We start from the raw sequence: 18,282 nt of genomic DNA, 5'->3' as shown, positions 1-18,282 counted from the left end.
GCACAAAGGACAAAGATTGACAACTGTTGTTATATGACCTAATTTCTAATTTTTTTCAAGCATACTCTTATTGAAATATTCTGAAACTATATGAAAGTACAATGAAAAGTATCTTTGAATATTTTTTTCATCTTTTGTAATATTTTTTTCTTTGTTTATGTTTATGATTCAAAAGAAAAACTATTATAAACATCAAAGCTTTTATTTATTTTTTTAATGCTGCTTACAAGCTCCACATTATGCAAGTAACCAATACGCTTTTTTTTTTATTTATTTATTATTTATAGAGCATAAAGAGTTCTAAGCGTAAATATCATGTGATAATTAATTTTTTTATTTTATTATTTTCATGAGCGGAGTTTATAATTACAATAAATTTTTTTAATACTTTTAAATGTTCGTTTTAAAAAAATCCCGCCTTTTTAACTAAAGAAACACCATTTTCAAGTATAGTATAATTTTAGATCTTATAGAATTTTCGGGAAACACCAAAAAAAATTAATTACAAAAAAAAAAAACGAAAGAATAAATTTTAAATTTCACAAGTCTTTATAAATTCACACTATATTTAATTGATTATAAAAACAATAACAACAACCATCAGTGAATAAATATTAGTTGGTCTAGAGAATAAATAAATAACTTTAATTTGTACTTTTTGTTGAAATGTCAGTGAGGAATTTTTTACAGATTAATCTTTAAGTTAGTAATAAAAATGGTTCGGAAATAGTTAAATGAACGAGATGTACCTAGTAGTATAAATGAAGAACAGATAAAGAGAACCCCAGCCCAGGAAGTTAGAGAAGAAAGAGCAGAATTTATTACAGGTTAAATTCGCCTAGGGTTAATAATCTAGATTGCCGTACGGTCCTGGTACCTTTTTCACCTTCCGCGCTATATTATTCTCCTCTCTTTTCCTCATGCTTCTCTGCCAATACTACAGTCTCTCATTTTACCTTCGTTGCTCTCTCACCCTCTGTATCTATTGGATCAATAGTCTGGACCAGAACAGGGCCGTCGTCTTTGCCAGGCGCTCGTGCACTGACCCAAGTATTTTAAATCACGATTTATAATTATCAACTTTTATTTTTATTATTTCGATTCCGCAATACAAGTTAAATAACTAAATCGATTTTTTTTTTTATATAAAAATCGATTTGACATTTGATCGAAATTTATTAATATAAAAAGCTTTTATTAACTTTGAATTTTTTGGACTCTGAGTAGACTTTTAAGGAATGACCTCGAGATCGTAAGAATCGCAATGAAAGTCCCCACTGGATCGTTAGCCACCCGTGCGCACAAGTTGATAGGGTCGTTAATTAGCACAGGAATGGTCTACTTCGTTACATGTAATTGCAAAGTAGTCATGTATGTATGCAGATGCAACTCGTCTTCTTATTTCGATGACAAACGTACAAACATACGTATGCATAAATATATATAGAGGCTTGTTAAAATAATTCAAGCCGGTAGATACAAGAAAAGATTCAGGTTATGGTCACTGCCATTGCTATTACTGCACATATATACAAAACATTTGAGGTAATTGTATTCATTTGTTCTTTATGACCTTTTGAATCAAAAGTTTTATCTGCACTAACCACTTCCGTCTGTCATATTTCATATTTATTGTACATTGAATATTTAATTTTTTTTTTTGCACTTTTGGTAAATGCACAATCGAGTATTTTTTTTTTTTTTTTTTTTTTTTGTAAACTAAAATTGCTACTCATCATTTAAGTGTATTCATATTAATCGAATAATTCTTTCTCCGATTGCTAAAAAATACACTTCATTTATCGGAATAACAATTTTTGATCACTGATGATTCAAATCTAAATTAATTCATTTTTTGTTCAAATCTTTAAAACGATCCCATTAATTGCAGACGGAGTAATCTTGAATTAAAATTCCTACCGATCTAAAATGTTTACTAAATTAATATCAATATTAACAGCAATTTGTACTCTCTGTAGCAATACGACAAATATAAATTTACTCAAAATATCTCGTTATATCTATACATAAAGTAGTTCCATGTAATTTAGACTTCGTTTGCATATTTAATAAATTCGAATACTGGCGCTATAATCTCTGTATTTGGGTATTTATTTTAAGATAATAATTTATTAATGCGACCGAACAGCACACGTGCCTCATAAGTTTATTTAAAACATACACCGTGTAATCCCTCCACACATAATCTGCACACAGCTTACTGAGCTTACCGTATCCAGTTTTTACCAACGCGTTTATTTTTTTATATTTTATTATTCAAGATTCAATCGATACTCGGATAATTAGCTGCGGTTGCCGCGCTAAACTTAAATAACTACAGTGCTTTTTTTTAATTCTGCTTTTGTTCCTTTATTTGTATCGTTCAGTTCTATTTATACAACTAAATGCTTAATTAACTCACTACAATACGAAAGAAGGAGGTTAATAAAAACGTGCATTGAGAGTATAAAAATATGTATATATAAAACTTTCATACGTAAATCATAAAAAATTTAGCACATTATTAATTCTTCTAATGTACTTAACAAATTATTAGGATAATTTTTGTCTGAGTAATTTGCTACTGCAAATGGATTATTTTTGGTATGATTCGAGCTCGCTCAGCCATATAGTAATTTAAACTTCACTTTTTATTAGTGTGAATTTCAACTATTTGTTGACTTATGTAATTATTAAAAGAGTGAGTATACACATAGTTAGCCAAAAAAATTTCGGGTCACATAATTTCCGTACTTGAATCTTTTTTATTTTATTTTAATTTTTTTTTTAATTTCATCATACTCTTTTGAAAATTTAGAAGAGCCGTAAAAGCTTTTATTCAATGTATTAATTTTAATATATTATAAAAATCAAAAATTTAGACAAATGTAACTAATTAGGAAAAATGATATAAAATAAAATAAAATGTTATATATTATAGTTGAGGTTAAAAAAAAAAAAAATAGGATGCGATAAATTTCCCGAGTGTAGAGAGTTTGTTCACCAGCACACCTGATGGCAAGTACACGTGCAGAAATCAAGTTGAGAAGCAAGAAGTAAACAAAGAGATAAAAAGAAGGTGGCACACCCCGCTACCTCACTGACTGTTTACCGATATACCTTGGAGATATCGTAGTGAGATTTAGTGCACTGTTGGTCTGGTCTTGGCGTTCGGCAACGCTGAAAATCAGGATCGAGAATCTCGCCTACAACCGATCGAAATGTTTCTCTTGTCCTTGGAAACAGAACACGCACCGGGGGTGGCGGGCAGCAGGAGAGGGTCGTAAGGAGGTAAAAGAGGTGAAGAGGAAATCTAAAGTCGATACTCTCCGAGTAATCTCTCTTTCTCTCAGTACACATCTTGGGGCTCAAGATTCCACTCAGTGTGCTTGTAAATGTCTATACAACTCTTCTGTTTTATTTCTAAGAGCTAAAAAATTTATTTTTATAAATAAAACAAAATAAAACAACTAAATTGTATTAAAGTGTACAAAGATCTACGGACGATATTATATTCCTGAGGAAGAGCTTATGCTCCGCTGTTAAGGGAATCCGATATTAAATAACAGTAACGATCTTGGGACACGAGTGAAATGTTACCTCTAATTTATTTAAATCCTCGGAAAAACTCGAAATATTATATCTTTGTTCCAAATTCAACGACTTCCATTTATATTACGTTCCGTCATCATTTTCTACAAGAAAACAATTTTTTTTTATTCTAAACATCTGAAATATTAAAGGAAGACTTTTTTGGAATTTTGTAAAAGTAAATATCTTACGTTCGATGCAGTTTTTTGAATACTAATAATTATTTTACAACATTAAAAATTTAGAAGTTGTTTGAAAAAAACATTTAAAACTACTGATAATTTTTTTTTCATTTCCAGCGTATTCATTTAGTATTTTTTTTTTTTTTACTTTCTACTTTCTTTATTTATTTTACTTAAAAACTTTGCCACCTGCGAGAATTTGCATAAATTCTCCACTGGCTTGCTAATAAATCCCACGTTGCCTACTATTTCATCTTATTTAATTTTTTAATTTTTTTTTTTTATTGCACACCGCTCTAACGTGAGCGCGGTAGTGTTCTACTGTCAACTGAAAAATACAATTGAAAACCAGAAAATTATAGAATCTCTGTTACATTCAGAAATAAACAATGTGGGGCTTTTAATTCACATAAAAAAATTATTTATTAGCAAAAATTTTATCGGGTAATAGTTACGATAAATATTGAAATGAATAAACATGATTAAAAAATAAATCAAAAAGATAACGCAAATAACTATAAAAACAAACATAAAAAATGCTAAAAGGACGAAGGTTAGAATTATAGTATAAATATTTAAAACGATTTAAGAGCCATCTTTGTTGTGTACTGGAAACCTCGGTAGTAAAAATAGTGTTTATCATGATAAGTAGCCGTGAGATCCAGGACTACCCATCGAGAATTAACCTTTTTACACCTCTGTTCTTCCTCTCGTTTTCTATCTTGTATCTATTTTACTATTTCTCAACCACCCATTTACAATCCTACGAGTAGTCTTAACTTAACATCCGGCACTTTCATATCCTCCTCCTCCACCTCTTTATTCCTGTTCTACCTGTTAAAGTGCCTCATGGCATTGTATGTCGAGTAGTGGTCTTTACAAATAAGGGTACAACCATTTACATAATTTAATGTGACGAGCTTCGTAGTGACGTTGCGCTGCTACTGTTGTAACAAAGTTTATATATTATTATAATTTATGTGGCCACCTAAAAAATTTTATTTTATTTTATTTCAAACGTCTGCAAGGAAGGTCGGGAACTGGATACAAACATAAAAAAAAAATGTATCGCACTATAGAATAATTCCAGTTGGTACTAATTTTATAGCTTACGAGTAGTAATCGAAAGATTGACTGAATCAAAAAAATTGTTCTCATAAATTTTTTTTTTTTTTTTTTTTTGAATAACACATCCAGAGACAAAAATAAATAGCAAATTTCTAGTTGCTATTTAATGTTTCAAATGACGTGTTGGACTCCGAGGTGGCATAACATTAAATAATACGAAAAATAAAGTAGAAAAATATCAAAGCCAACATTTATTTATAATTTGATATCGAAAAAGTGATTTGTAACTATTACTATAGTATATTACTAAAAAGCTTTGAGTCAATGATTATAGTTGAGTTTTTATCATTGCTTAATTAAAAAAAAAAAAAAAAAAAAATCCGATATTAATCTCTCAAATGAAAAACAATTTTTAAACTCCAATTTTCTCATCATTTGATCAAATAATACGAAAATGGTTACGTGCATAAATGTTCCATTGTCCCTTAATCTATTTCCTATTTTCTCTAAAGTTATATTGAACTAAACACCGCAAATATTGTTCGGGTTATTTCTCCTTAAACTATAACAACATATTAAAGTTGAACAGGAAACTATGATGAAGCGTTGTGATAATACCTAAATGCTTTCGAAGGTCGCATAACTTCCGGTTTGCAAGTAAATCAGATACGGAAGTTATAACCTTCTTTTTAATTACGCAATTCATCTCATAATCTTTAATATAATGTAATGTGGAACAACAATTTAGATATTTTATCAATTTGACATATGTCCTTCAATTATTTAGCGAAGATTTTTTTTTTTTTTTTTTTTTTTTTTTTTTTCAAAAGTAATCTATTTTTTTTCTTTGATTAAAGGAAGCGAGTCATTAATTTTTTTATGAAACAAAAACAGAACAACTTTTCCTTCATAATTATAATTATTGAATATATTATTTATATTTTTTATGCTATAATTATTTGGAAATTAATAGATATTATATTAATTTATTACACAAATTATCAGAACATGAAATCGGAGAAAGTACATAGTAAATAAAGCAAAATTACAATATTATATTATATTATAGAAAATTTGCTTATTTTAAACAAAATTAAAGTACACGAATAAATGGTTGTAAATCCTGGAACTCCAAAATCTTATTTAGTTTACTGTTCAGTATAACAGCAAACAATTTGATGAATTTGTGAGGTATGAGAAAAGTAAAAGCTCACAATTTTACGGGACACTGTCTCTCGAAATGAGGATGGCTTAAACGAAACGTCGTTCGGTCACCGGGATATGTTAGCTGGATTGTTGCCAGACACGTGATGAGAATGAGAACAAGTTCATGAGACAAGAAAATTTTAAGGCTTATCTGTTCTATTAATTTTGTTTTACTTTTTAACTTGGAAATTTTGCTGAGCCTAGATTTTACTCAGCTAGATTCTTCGGTACTTATATTTTACTAAAAGCAGTACACTGTGCTAACATTTAACTTACCCAAGGAGATAATTATTGAATTGACCTACATTAAGAGTGGGTAGCAGCTAGTAGAAGTAGTATGTACCCAGAGAAAATCTCTGTTTCATTTTCATCAAACATTTTATTTCAAGTTTAATAATCTCTGTCTCTTATTAATAAACTATTTTCATCAATTTAATTATAATAAAATTTCACTTTGTTAATTATAGACACATTTATTACAAGGCTTTTGCGTGGTTGTTAAGAATTTAATTCAAGTAATTATTATGAAATTATAAATATATGTTTGTACTAGATAAATATCTGAGCAAATATTTGAAATTTTTTACAGAAATGTTTTATTATTAAAAATTTAATTAATTTAATTAATTAGTTTGAATGTTTACAATTATATCACGATGCAAAATTACGCTCTATTTTTACGACCGCATGTGCCATACATTATTTTAGAGCGTCATCTGTCGATATACAATAGGGTATTCTTATAACATGTGTTGCAAAAATGTTAAAAAAATTTTTCTCTTTAAAATTTTATTGAATAACTAAAATTTAAATAAAAAACGGATTCGACTGTTCGATTAGTAACCATCCCTCTTCAAGATATAGCAGCTTGTCTCTTTTTCTCTTGTTAGTAGTTAATGAAAAAATTGAGACACAGCTAAAACATCTTAGAGGGAGAACTGTATTGTATTGTTAGACAAAACAGAGTTCAAGTCTAAAGTATACATTAACTAAACAAAGTGAATAGGGGTATTATATTGTGAATTTCCCAGAGTAGGAGACAGAACAGATAACTTAAACTTTAGTAGCCCCTTTACCTATTTAATCCTTCTATTCTCCTATTGTATCTATCCCATAGGATACATCAGAGCTATTTTAGCGTGTTATGCAGTAGTATTGGTGTATTAACTTACTGCGCAATCGCAAATTCTGCGAGGGGATAAATGATTGCACTAGAGGGATAATCGATGATCCATCGTCGTGTGAGGACGGTCATCGCATAAACCGTAAAGTGTATCGTAAATGGTCAGCCACGAGGTCATGAGAACATGGCAATGTGGTAACCAGTAACCCAACAGCAACAGCAACAGGGGAGTAAAAGTATAAGCAGTAGTGAACGCTGATTCTATTGTATATGTATTTTTATTTGTATATGTATATGGATATCTGGTCCTGAATCCCATAGTTTACTTCGTTCTCTAACTCTATCTCTTTCTTTGCCATCTTCAAGGAATTCCACGGCGTAGCATGCTGGACAGTAGACAGTAGACAGTTTTAAAAAAATCAGCAAATAAATAAATATAAATATAAATAAAAATAAAAATACTGAGAAGCAATGAGAGAAAAAGTTGCACGGTCACGTATCACCATATATATACCATTCCAGTATGCCAACACGGTTATTTTTTTGCTATTTATGCATATACATTTTTTCCATTCTTTTGAGTATGTCCATTCATATATTTCTCCATTTTCTTACATATTAAAACGAGCAAGGTAAAGAACATATTGGATGGAAACCGTTTTAATAACCTAAGAACTATATAATAGAAACTTCTTATGGTCTTTACTTTTTTTACTTTTTCTACGGCTCAAATTTTAATGCTTGCTTTTGTCTAACAAATCAAAAAGTCTCGAGTTTTTCTCACAAATGATATCGCAGTAAATTAAAATTTTTTTAATCATCAGAAAAATTATTCTTAGCTGTGAAAATATTCAAGTCAACTTGAAAAAAGTGTTAAATTTATTTTAAAACTTGTGTTATATTTTTTTAATCGCTTAGAACATCAAAACTTTTGTAAGAACATCAAAAAGTTTAGTGTTTTAAATACTTGAGATTATTTAAAAAATTTTAATTTTTCGCAAACCGGTAATTAACATTCCTTCAACTACTGCATAGCTGAAAAAATAAAAGTTAATAAAGTTTTTTATGTTGAGATTTTCACTGGCTTATTCAGGAACATGCTTTAAACGAAATAAGAAAAAATAAAAAAGTTTTCAAGTCAGGTATAATACAAAGTTTGCAGATGAGTCGGAGGTAGATTTGTCAGTGAAAGCTTCACTCGAGAGAATGTATGTAAGCATGTGTAAGATTGTATGAGTACATCAGATAACTTGAAAGGCTGAGGAATCCAAAAATTTCCGGGTTTCTTCAATGCACTTTATTTAAAAGAGCCACCTTCTATCACTTCATTTTTAGTTGGTTGGCTACAATTTACAAATAATAACATAACCCAGATGCCAAATGAAAAGAATCTCTTTTAGTTACACAATTGTGGATAAAAAATTGATTCTAATGAAATAATTGTTCAAAATTATTGTGTACTGGTTTATTGATTATTGGAGGAGTATTATCTTTTATTGTCACTGCCTAAATTTACATTTATGATGAAAACGCTATTAACTTAATGTATTAATAATTATACACCAAATATGCACGTATCTAATGAAGAATTACGTGACCTCTAATTACTAATGAAATTTTTTTATTTCAATTACAAATTGTTATTTACTTTAGTTACTTTTGCATTTGTTGTTCTGAATTGTTAAAAGTAACGCCTGAGATTTAAATAGGAGTACAAAAAACAATTACTGCTATATTTTTACTGCCACTGAAATATATTTTTAAATTAGACAAATTTTTTAATTGCTTTTTTTTTTTTCGCAATTTTATCAATACAATTTTTTGATAAAAATTGGAAATTTCTAACTTCTTTAAAATACACTAAATTGTAAAATTCATAAGGAATTTTTCTACGGATTTACAAATGACTAAAATGGATATTTATAGTAGTAAAAAAAAAAAAAAAAAACCGTGAATATTAAAGCGTAATATTTGTCTCACAAGTATTGTACAACAAAATATGAGTTATAACTTTGAACAAAGTAACGACAGTACTTTTAAGGCGTAAAAGAAGTTGCCAGAACATGACCAGGAGACAATGCGCTTGGTATAACAGCAGCCTTATAGTAGCAGACTACCGTTGGTTGGGTATATATCCTCGTATGTAGTATGTAGTGTGTTCGTGGCTCACGACAACGAGCATCATGTCGACGACATCAAGCGAAAATGTGTGGGTGGTTTTAAGATGAAGAAGAGAAAAAATAAAAATAGTGAGGTGTATAGACCCTTGCTGATTTTATATCCCCCTCATACAGTGTATAGTATATAGTATATAGTACAGGGTATACTGTAAAGTAAACTATCGTTAGACGACAAAACTAAAGTCACTTGCATTATATCTTGTATGTAAGGAAAAATCTAAATTTAGAACTACCATAGTCGGGGATAGGAGTTCAAGTCTATTCACTATTTACACTCTAACGGGATGCGCCTTGCTAATCACTTCGTTTTTCTTTTCTTTTATTCCCTTTTATTTTTCCAAGTCTCCCGCTATTTCTCACCGTGCTCCTGTTTCCACTACCCACCATTGCCACCATTACTATTACCACTACCGCGCGTATCATCCAGTTTCTTCGCGTTTCAACTACGGAGGTCTTTAAATAAATTGACAATCTCATGTTCTAAAGATCCAAAGACGAGAGATTGCAGCTAAATGACCTTTTTTACGAGTTTACTATTTTGTCCTCCGTATTTATTTTTTAATACAACATTTTAAACTTTATTATCGCGTATTACATTCATTACTTTAGTCAATTTAATAACCCGTTGTAATTTTGCTCACAGATGATAAAAATTACTTTTAACTACAATATAAATATTTTTTCATTTTTACGAAGCTCAAGAAAAAATTTTTTTTTTGTTTGTAATTAATATTTATCAGTAAGCAAATAAGATATTTTTTCGGAAGACTAAATTGTCAAAATTTGAACATGAATCTGTGATTCATTAAACATAAATTTGTCGTCAAAACAATCCATGTATGTAGAGAGCACGAAAGATCCAAATATTACACTTTAAAAAAAAAAAAAAAAGCTAATAATTTAAAATGTCAAATAAAATGATTTACCGTGAGAAAATGTCACGGTATATATTTATCGGTGAAATGCAAATAAAAGGGGATGTATTTTCTAACAGGTGAATATGAGTGTGCATAACCCCATGTAGGGTGTGCAAAAGTTAAATGGTTCTCATTAAACCACGCAAATAGAGTGCTGGTGCATGTCACATATCCTGAGTAAATTATCGAAGCCACGAGGGAGGATGCAGAGATCATTGCCAGGCGTCCGGAATCGCACCTGGGATCGAGGTCACCCGGACTCCAACCAAATTAACTCGATTCAATCAGGAGATTTTAGTCTTCAGTACTAGTTTCCATGCTGCTACTGAGCCCCTCTAACTTTATTAACTCTTTTTTCCTTCATTATCTCCCTTCGATAATTGTTCGCGAAAATTTCCGTTCTACATCACCATATTAGCCCAACTAATTACAACAAAAAACCTTCGAAGATTGTTTTTTAAATTTTTAGCCCGGGAAAAAATTAATTTTTAATATTCGTTGAATATTAATTAATATTTGAATATTAAACTATCAAAGAAATGATAAATTTTCTAAAAGATCATAGTTCTAAAACATAAAAGTTCAATGCATTAAAATAAATCAGATCTTTACTTGTGCCAAAAATAAATTGCTTTTACAGAAGTCTTCATTTAACTCACTAGAAATCAATAACTTGGTAAGCTTTACGAAAATAAACTTAGTAAAAGATAGAATGATATTTTTAGGAAATGTCTGCTATTGTTCTAGATAAGTTATTACTCAATTTGTCTAAAATAAATTTTGGGTTGTCTTTAGAGATTTATTAGTCATTATTTTTTATATTTAAAATCATAGGATAGTTTTCATTAGTAGCATAAACTTCAATGGTTATTATTTATACCAAACAATCTTCAAATCGATTGTAAAAAATTTGTAAATCCACATTTCATAAAATTTAACTTTTTAATTTTTATTTTTATAAAAATAATTTCTAACAAAAATTTATTTTGTCCATAAGAATTTGTTTTGTTACTTGAATCTGTTTTCAACTTTGACTTTTTTTGTTTTGATGAAAATATTTAAAGTACTTATAAAAAATAAAAAAATTCCAATGCATTTTAAGTCTTGGATTATGAAGTTTACCTTAATAGTAAAAATAAACATGCTTTGATAAAGCCAAAAAAAAAATTTTTTAAATCTTATACATTCAGCTCCATTATGAGTAAAAATAACTTATTTATCGGTAAATTTACAATGCACCGGTATTATGTATAATCGGTAAAAGTAACGCCCATAAAAACATAATGCGTAAACACAATCTCCGTTCCATATACGTCCTCGTCCCGAAGATATCAAAGTGGTTGCCGCGATGAGAGGAAGTTGGTATATATTGTATACTTATATTATGCGTCCATGCCCATGCTCATGCGGCATTACAAAGATTTTCTGATCCAAAGCCAATTATGTTGACAAAACAAAACGAAAATAAATAAATAAGAGCGGGATGATCCCTATGCTCTTATTGTTGCTGCTCATCATTTCTTCTTCACCCTCGCATATCGAGCACTACACTCGAATAATACTAATTGTACTTTGTTTTTTATCCAAGCCATAAGTCGCCCTGCTCTCACTTTTACAAACTATCTATAGGTATATGTATTTACATGTAGATGCGTTGTTGAGTACCAAAAGAATGAAGTGGATGAGAAGGATGGGAAATTGGCGTAAATTTGGGGCGACTTGGGGAAACTGGGAACATCATCTGAATGAGGGTTGTTGCTGCACGACGGGTTACAAAGAAATCTACAGACGTCTATTATTCTAGAGGAATTCGTTAGCTTGTACACCAAGTGGATACTTGATTGCATGGATTTTCTTTCGCTACATTTTAACTTATCCTCATTACTCTGAGTGTTTTCAATTTATGTTCTTGTAGTATTTTAATTATTCCTTGTTTTTAAATAATTATTATTTATAAATACTTTTGTTCAGAATTGCATGCTTCATTTTGTAAATGATTAAAATTCAAGTTGTGTTTAAACTTTATTTTCTTACAAAAATTTTATTCTTTTTTAAAAAAATTTGATCTTAGCTTCTATATTTTTTTCAAGACTTTCAAAAGTGATAAAATTTTCATAAATAATTCCTTAATTTTTATTATATATTTGCATACCCATTTTTAAGCCAGAAAATTTTTGCCATTACAAATTTTGATTGAAAAAAGTTTATTTTATCAAAAATGAAAACTTTATCCACAGAAAATCAAAAATTGACATAATTTAATGGAGTTAAAAATCTACAAATAAACCAAAAAAATATCTTCTTGCTCCAAAATAAATTTTCTTGGTGCAAGAAATTTTTTTTTCAGAGTATTTAAAATTTTTTTTCTACAAAATTATTAACAAATCATGTTATTTAAAAAAGACAATTCAGTAAATATTTTATTTTATAAGATATTCTAATCACCATAAATGTAAAATTTTTATTTCCGATGTGTACTATATTACTCTAATGCTCTATCTAAACTAAAAGTCCATTTCACCCGAGACAAATTTAATAAATAACTTAGAAGTTACGGAAGCATTTACAACACTAACTTTGTCATCAGCCAGAAGGGATAGGATCGAGTTCTAGTATATTTTATGCTTTTCTTTTATAGGCGAATCGTGTGTGGGGTATAATTAAATTATTGTGCCCTGCACCCTTGAGTAAGACTATCAAATTTCCTGGTAGTTGCCTTTTGCGAATTCTTTTAAATAACAAGGCATAATATCGATTAATCGACGTCTACGTATTTCTAAATGCAGGAGATTTTTTTTATAATTTTAAATTAAAATAAAATACAATTCCTTCAACAAATAAAACATTATTTAAAAAAATTCCTTAAGAGAAAACTTCGACGTTGACAATAATTTCATGCACATTCGTAACAATTTTGCAATAAATTTTAAAAAATAATAAACTAAATTACAAACGATTTTAGTTGGCTAATTGCTCGGATATTTTTTTAATTTTAATTCTAAGACTGAATTAATTAATAATAATCTTAATTAATTATACAATAATTATAGATAAAAAAGTTTTTAATTTAAAAATATTCTCAGAAAGTGATTACGATTCAGCAAGTAAAGAAAAACTTTTCCTTTCCGTAGTATCCGTTCTTTGATTTCTTTCTATTCTGTTCTGTCTGTAATGCATGTATTCCGATCCATCTTTTTCATTAATACTATTTATCCAGTATAGTAGTTTTTAGGATCAATAAAACCGTATCACTAAGTAATTTGTATCCATACGGTATCCTTAGCTCTTACACAGTGATGAATACTCGAATAAGTAATCGTATATCGGCTCTGAAGGAATTCCGATGACGTAGACTGATCGTAAATCACAGAGACGTCGATCAATCGATCGTTATATTATGGCGATTCTTCTTTTCTACATTCTCATTAGCGTGTACTAGTTTTATTACAATAGTTTTCAAGCGAGAATAATATTAATGATAATCAATAAAAAAAATATATACAAATAACTTGATTAACTTTTACTTTTTACACCGCAAATCAACGCTGTCAGTTAGTCATTATTTAGCAGTGACGTCATCCACGTCTTGAAAATATCATTAATATAATTTTGATTAATATTGTAGTTTAATATTTTTGTCTTTTATTTGCTGTAAGAAAATCTCAGTCGTATTATATTGGAATAACAAAAGTTTAAAAGAATACCCCCGAGAGAAGTCAATCAAGATACACTGCTCTGTCCTGAGTTCTTGGTTCATTCAAACTTCGTACATTAATGAAGTTTTCTTAAACTTTTAGAGTGCCTGTGGCTACTCTATCACATTAACGACACAAATTTAATCAATTAAACTTATCACAACACAATACTTTCTTTTAATTAATTAATGTGTCCATAGTTCAAAGTGTTGGATAGTTACAGTTTTGTTAAAACTTTTTTTTTAAATCAATGGAATTATTATCATTGTTATTCTAACATTTAGAATCAGTCTACGACTTTGCAACACTTGAAAATGCTCAAAAAGTAAAAGTAAATAATATTGCTGTCTCTTTCGTCTCGACAAGAAATTTACGATAGAGGCTGGTGACTAAAAGCGTAGTACGTAGTGGATAGTATTGTTGAAACTCTTGCGTTAAATCAATAGTTATTTTTAAACTGTATTTTATTTCCTGATAAATTAATTTTGGAATCTTTTTCAATTAATAAATTTTTAATTGAATTTTAAGTTCAAAAGATAAACTCAGTAAATCAAAGTCACCAAAACTCCACGAGGTTTTTCATAGTATTTTAAAATACTTAATAATGAAAATTTTATTTTGCGAAATAATTAAAAAATTTAATATCTATTTTTCCAGTCGGTCCTGGAATTTTATTTAAAGTCAAGGAATTTACAAATAGGCTTTTGATCGCCATCCTGTCAATGCAAAAATTAAAAAAAAAAAAAAAATATTTTAATAAAACTTTAAATGTTTAATTTTCTCGTCATATTGTAAAAAATTTTTTATATTCTCTCCCACAGCTGAATTTTGTTTATTTTAACACAGTATTTTTATCTTACCAAATAATTAAAACTCAAATATTTATGAACGTACAATAAATATTGCATGCGTCATATTTATTTAACAAACATTGAATGTTGTTTATTACGTAAGGCTGCTTGAATAATGCGTCGTTTTACTCAAAAGTGCGCTTTACTTTAATTAATTAAAAAAAAAAAAAAAAAAAGCAAAACGTCTAAAACTTTAAAATACTTAGACTTCTACATCAGAAACAAGAGAAAATTATGTTTAATCCGAGTAAAGTCGGGAGTAATTATCCATAAACTCTTCGCCTGCTTCTGAATTATTACTTTCATTTCGTAGTTAATAATTCTTTGTTCAAACATTGATAGACCTCCATGAAAAACATTTTATTATTTTTCCCCTGGGAATTTATTTCAGTAAATCAAAGATAATTTATTGAAATTAATTTTACATTAAATGTAAGGCCACAAATTATTTCTAATCAGCCCAAGTCGGTCCTAAATGATTTAAATTACAATCAGGAGGTATTGATGAAAATCTTATAGCAATCAAAGGACATAATTAAAGTAATTAAAGTAATTATCAGCGAAAGTTAAGTCAAAATCTTGAATCACACGTGTTAACACTTGACAGAATGAACATATGGAATTAGCACAAGGAAAAACATACACACAACAATCTACCCTAAAAAGTAGCAAGTGCTGAGAGGGAATGCAGCGTTTCTCCTGGTCGATCTCAGCGCGTTGCTAGGCGACCAAATCCACGCCTCTCAACCCCTCCGATACATCAGAATCAGAGTATGTATAGTGTTGTGGCGCCACCTGCTACCCTCCAGTACCGAGATGTGCCCCGAGTGAGGCTGATCGAGACCGCGACCCGGCCTGCCCATGGCCTGACCGTCTAGTCTACGATCGTCATCCTCCAAAGTGATTGTTATCGTATCTGTATCGCGGCATCTAAGTATTTTATTTAATATTTTATTTAATCTATTTATCGAGAGTTATATTTTATCAATCACATATACGTATTTATTTACACATCAGTATTTTAGTGCACCGTGACGCTCCACGCCCCCGTTACTCTCTAAGGGTGTTTTATCTTGATTTATCGATTCACCGGAGTATAATTATTTTATTTGGCTGTTTAAACCCATTCCAGTATTGTCATGCCTGGCTTGAACAATATTTTAAATCATAAGGTATTTTAAATCATACCTGACCCTTGTCAGCGAACAGGGTGCATTGCTCTCTTCGGGGTTGTTGGCAACCGGCCCGCGCAAGTGTTTCTGTACTATGTGAATATCAAACAGGACGACACTTTGTGGATATTGTTATTTTTATTTCCATTCTTTATGTTTATTCCTTGAGTTCATTTACCTGCAAAATATTCAATATATATTTTATTTTTTATAAACCCTCTGCTTATTACTTCGTCAGTTTTACTCAACACTCAGGTCTATCGTTTTTAGCTATTTAATGTTATTACTTCGTGTAAGTGGGTAAATTGTGTGGGTGTGGTGCCGTTTTATAAAATTATTTTTTTTTCTCATACATGCCGTTGTTACCTGATGAGTACATTATCACCAGTATTAAATGGATCATTGCAATCTAGTAAATTGTCATTTTTTTCTTTATGGATACTAAAGACTGACTAGAGGGAGTAAGGCATTTTTTCTTTCTTTCTAATCATTAATTTAATTAAAACAATGTTTTATTATTAAATTTCTAATTAATGGAACGGAAACTTCAACCTTAATTTAAAATCAGTAAACTTTAACTTATAATCTTCTGCATTATTTTTAAACTCTTTTTTTTTTCACATAAATTTTAAATTTTTCCTTCTTAAATTAAGTTAACTTTTTCAACAAAATATAAATAGACATTTTAATTTTTGTGTCAACAAAAATTAAAAAAAAAAATATCAACATTTTTACTTCTAAAGATTTGAAATTTTTTCGGAGTAAAAAAAATATTTTTAAGAAAGCAATATTTTTCAAATATCTTTCTATTAATGTTACCATCGGGAGTAATATCATTTTGATGGCCAAATAACTTCCCTCTCTTAAAATATTTATATGGTACGTTAGGATATTTGATTTTCTTTACCATAAATATTTAATTAATCTTCTATTCGAATCTACACCGAGCTCATATTATGCATAATTGCATGTGCATTGCGTGTCATCACTCATTTGATATCTGTCTTTGTGATTTCCCCACGGAAGGGAGGGTTTCACCAACTATTTGAGCACGTGACCAACTGTAACACAATTTATTCCAACGTCGCAGTGAGAAAAGTTTGCTTTATTTTATTTTATTTTATTTTATTTTATTAAATCAATCCCAGTGTATTTTTATATTTTCGCTCTTTCCATCACTTGACAAAAAACAAAAAAAAAAAAAAAAAATTCATTGGTTCTTTTTCGAGTTTATCGGACTGTAGACATCAGAATAACCGAATCCTATTTTTTCCATCTTTTCCTTTTGCTGTACGCTATCACTATATATATTATATTGACGTATTCTGACTTGGAAATAAAAAGGACGTGTGCTTGTCGTCCTCTCATCCCTTTGGCAGTGTGATGATACCTTTCCCTCTTTTTTTTAGTTCGTATTTTTATATTTATTGTTATTATTATTGTTATTGTTATTTTTTTTTTGCTGCTGTAGACATTTTTCCAATCCTACCTTACTTTTACCTCAACACCAGACAGCTCACCACTTTAGCCAGCGTCCTACACCACTACATAACCTCTTGTTACATTTCCTTCACTTCTACTCAAGGGGATGGATGTGGGTGCGACGAAGTAGCATCCGCTACATACAACTTGTTACATGGCGTCAATATGACGGCTCCAGACTCAGCTCTCTACTCTGTATTCTCGAGCCTCCAAACTATAACCATAACATTATATATGTGTGGCTGATGAACTTTTTGAGTCTCACACGTTTAATATCCCTCGATATTTGAAGAATGGTAATAAAAATTTCATGGTTTTATATCATCTTTTCTTCGGCGTGTTATTTCGTCTTTACATAAATTTTATCGTCAAAATTTTTCAATATCACAACAACATATTTAAAAAAAAAAAATAATTTAACTAAACAATACTTTCTATTTTGATAAAAAAATTTTGAGTCATCCATAAAAATTTTTTATTTAAAAAATTTCCACATTTTTATTTTTGACTAATATTTTTTTTTACAATTAATAAGTTTTGAATTTTATTTATTTAAGTAAGTGTCATACTTTTTTTAACATATTAATCTGTGATAGAATATGTGCAGTAAAAACATATGCTGCACATTAGACAATTAACGCTTCGCCTATTAATAACAATAGAGTCAAGTGATTTATATCTTAAATTAACGCACAGATGACTAGTTTAATCTCTCGAGGAGTATTCAGGATTATACGCTAATTCACCAGCTTAAAAATATCATTAAAATTGTATACTTCATGAATAAATAAAAATCCTTTTGATATTATATTAAT

At 29.4% G+C, this 18,282-nt stretch overlaps 1 protein-coding gene across 6 annotated transcripts in view; it reads left to right on the top strand.

Annotated features, from left to right (window-relative positions):
- Positions 1-18,282, top strand: part of Prosap (SH3 and multiple ankyrin repeat domains prosap) — a 79,234-nt gene that overhangs the window by 15,746 nt on the left and 45,206 nt on the right. The window contains exon 1 of one of the 6 annotated variants that reach the window (XM_074253574.1): positions 17,520-17,763. The exons of the other annotated variants lie outside the window; for them this stretch is intronic. The gene's annotated coding sequence lies outside the window, so the exon portion shown is untranslated. Of the gene's footprint in view, positions 1-17,519; positions 17,764-18,282 lie in introns of those variants that run through there. 6 annotated transcript variants of the gene reach the window in all.

Source organism: Cotesia typhae, unplaced genomic scaffold (assembly GCF_013202065.1).
Source record: "Cotesia typhae breed Kobodo isofemale line unplaced genomic scaffold, CoteBio_Ctyphae scaffold_13, whole genome shotgun sequence".
NCBI lineage: Eukaryota > Metazoa > Arthropoda > Insecta > Hymenoptera > Braconidae > Cotesia > Cotesia typhae.
The sequence above is the reverse complement of the archived record's forward strand: the minus strand, read 5'-3'. Positions and strand labels throughout refer to the sequence as shown.